Source organism: Cyprinodon variegatus, unplaced genomic scaffold (genome assembly GCF_000732505.1).
Source record: "Cyprinodon variegatus isolate N-32 unplaced genomic scaffold, C_variegatus-1.0 Scaffold522, whole genome shotgun sequence".
Classification (NCBI taxonomy): Eukaryota; Metazoa; Chordata; class Actinopteri; order Cyprinodontiformes; family Cyprinodontidae; genus Cyprinodon; species Cyprinodon variegatus.
Window position 1 is genome coordinate 28,108 of NW_015150975.1, and position 3,529 is coordinate 31,636.

Sequence of the window (3,529 nt, forward strand, 5' to 3'; positions counted from 1 at the left end):
AAGGTTTCCAGATGGATATGCGGAGCAAATCCATCTGGCGGAGTCAGGTTAGGGGTAACCCAACAATATGGAAAAGCTTTTAGATAAGTTTTTATTTGGTCTTGCGCCTGCTACACGGCCTCTCTCTTAAAGACTTGGTCTAGATCAGGGGTCTGCAACTTGCAGCTCCAAAGCCAGAAGTGGTTCTTTGGACCCTCTATAATGTCCCCCTAAAGTTATAAAGAACCAACAAAAGGTTTTTAAATATGGTATGTTAACATACGCCCGTGTTGGAAGTTTAGTAGGTTTTCCAAAGAATTACTAAGTTGAATTTTCCCTACAGAATTACATTAAAAGGACCAATAATATGCTAATGTGATCTTTTTTCTTGTCCCACCTTGAAAACTATGATTTTCTTTTACATAATGTGTTACAAATATTAACACCCTATGAAAGAAAATCCATTAGTTTAATGTTTTTCCCTATTTCAAAGCCTTAAAGTAGAAATAAAGGACAACCGATTTTCTATAGTAGATAGTTAAAAGCTTGTGTTACATTTATGGCTCTAAACCACTTTAATTTGACTGGACTCAGGATGATCTATGCTAAAACATTACTATAAGCATTTTTTGCTGAAAACCTAAAAGAAAAATAATTAAATTAAATCATCTAAATGAAATACATTTTATTCTATAATATCAATCTGTTTAGGAACCCTGAATGTTGCTCAGGTCGTGTTTCTTCGCCTGATAATGAGAATGAAAAACATTTGTGTAAAATCTGTGGAAGAGAAAGGAGCTTTACTTGGCAACACCCAAACAGAACTCGTTTGTCCTGGAGCGTCGGGTTGGACTGGCAGAAGCCACCAGGAAACTGAGGCAGGCGTGGGCCAAGACACTTAAGCGCTTCTCACACATCAGTGCTGATGTCTTTGCAGTTTGATGCTCATCCGTATGCGCTTTTTGTTTATCTTTCCAGGGTTTTAATATCATTCAGGCATTGGTGGCACAATCATGGCTGGTACTCTGGGCTCCCACATGTACGCTGCCATTTAATATTCTTTAGAGTGTGTGTTGCAGAAGGGCAGCAGAGCGTGCACAAATAGGGGAATCCTTCTCCAGCCGCAGATATAACCATCATCATGTCTTATTCATTGAGGCGCGGTTGGAGTGCAACACAGTTAAATACGCATGCTGTGCTCTAACTGAAAAATACGGAAGAGGAGTAGGGCCAGTGGGGAAAAAAAAAAAAAGTTGACTGATTTTTAAATTTTATTTCAGTTTAGTATGGGAAAAAAGTCAGAATTCTGACTTTAATCCCCTCATCACAACGCAATCGGATCCATCCCCTCTGTTCTACTTTACATCAAAGAAACAAAGAAAACCTTTGATGAATCATATTATTTTCCACTCAGCGTATGACTGGAGGGGAGAGAGAGAGAAATGAGTCTGAAAGCCCAGCTGGGCTTAAAGTGGAGGAGGCCAGCTGATCCCAGGCCAGGCCGCGCTCTCAAGGTCTCTACAGTGAAACATGCTGAAGCAGACAAAGCAGGCGGAGGGAGACCGAAGTAGAAAGCAGTGAAAACAAAGAAAGCTGCGTGTAACATTAAAGTTTTAAAGCTCTCGTATGATTAAACTTAGAGCGCCAATCGAATCAAAAGCCACTTCTGCTTGAAAGAGCATCAGTCCAATAGAACAAACGCTGTGTTGCTTTAAGAAACACTCTGCTGTGGCATTGACCCACTTGCTGACTAAATCATGAAACATAAATTTCACAGCAATGAAATGCCTCCCTAGTTAATGCATATATTACAATTGGGAATGAAGACATTGTTCACCATCTCAGCCTTTGAGTTTGCTTTGTTTTAATGTTTAATGAAGTGATACTGTTGTCAATTATGGCTGCGCAATGCAATGCTCTCATGGCTAAACAAAGAAATCCCTCTTAAGGGCCTTACCTCAGCCAGTTGCTTCTCTTTTAGATGCAGAGTTCCTCGCCAGCGTATTTTAATTTATCCCTGCTAGACTGATATTCAGGCTGCCACACTTATTTTTTTAAGATGCATTGTCCCTTTGACTGACATCTGGGCTCCCTTCCCCTAAGGCTCTGTCCAGCGCATTTTAGCACCACAGGTTACGCAGAAAGTTGTCCAAATACGGTGAAATCGGGCCAATGGACTTTTAAAGACAGTAACGGATGCAGAAACTGTGTATTTATACACATTTACATCCTTATTTAGACATATAAATAAGAAAAACTCTGTGGAAAATAGGGGTGCACTGATTACAGTTTTAAATAGTTTTACTGACCCATTCAGATTTTTAATGATACACATTTATTTTTTAACTGACTCAAGATATTTCAATCTTATCTTACTGAAAAAAATAATCATTGCCTGTGAAACAATAAAAATTTCTGAAATAACTGCTCTCAAATGTAAATTAAAGCTTAAAGCGTTGACAGTGGGTGTGGTTCAGAGCTTTACAGAGGTAGATCTGATTGGTGGAAAAGATCGGCTTCACATCCAATTATCGGTTAATCACTCACTTGTGAAAACGTGAACCACACACCCTAACTAGGTTGCAACTGATAATTATTTGGCTAATTTAATTTAATTCAATTCAATGTATTTATATAGCGCCAATTAACAACAGAGGACATCTCAAGGCACTTTACAGTTCGCCAGATCATCCAGTCAGGAAGAAGAAAGAAGCTAATCAAATTATCTGTTGACTATTGTTTGTATAAAAACAATTACAGCAAAAGGTTCATTAAAGAAGATTTAATATATAATTTAAACCAAGTTAAAAGTCTATTGAGGAGTTCTGGACAGAGCATTTTCACAGAACAAAAAGGTTTTTCAGCTTAAATGGAAGATATTTATATCTTTTTTTTTTTTTAGAATCTAAATATAATTTCTGCTCCGAGTATGTTGTTTTGAAGTCTGTAGCTCCAGTTAAAGATTAATCAGTGACTGCATTTAAAAATTAAAATTTTCAAATTTAAAACTTTTCTTTTTGATAAAACATATAGTTAGAGTGGCTCAGATTATCCTATGCTGCTATAGGCTTAGACTGCTGGAGGACATAGGGACCCCTATTTGATCATTCTGCTTCATTCTATCTCTATTCTCCCACTCTGTTAGTTTAATCTCTAACGTTCTGCTCCCTCTGCTTTTTCTCATAGTAGCTTCACCTCATCTGTTCCTGTTTGGCTGTGACTCCATCCTCGAAAGAAATATCAGCTGTCCTGCTGCCATCAACACCTTTGTTTATGGATGCTGGAGATCTGCATGATTTTTAGTGTAGTCCTGTTTCTCTGCCTGTGACTCGCTGCATGTGACATGGGAGCTGCCTTTTACTGTTGCATTTTTTATATCTCTGCTTCCGTCTCCTTGAACCCCAGTCGGCCTCAGCAGATGGCCGCTCACACCGAGTCTGGTTCTGCTGGAGGTTTGTTCCTGTTAAAAGGGAGTTTTTCCTCTCCACTGTCGCTACAATCATGCTTAATGTGAGGGATTGTATTTGAGTCAATGAGTTGATGCAATCAA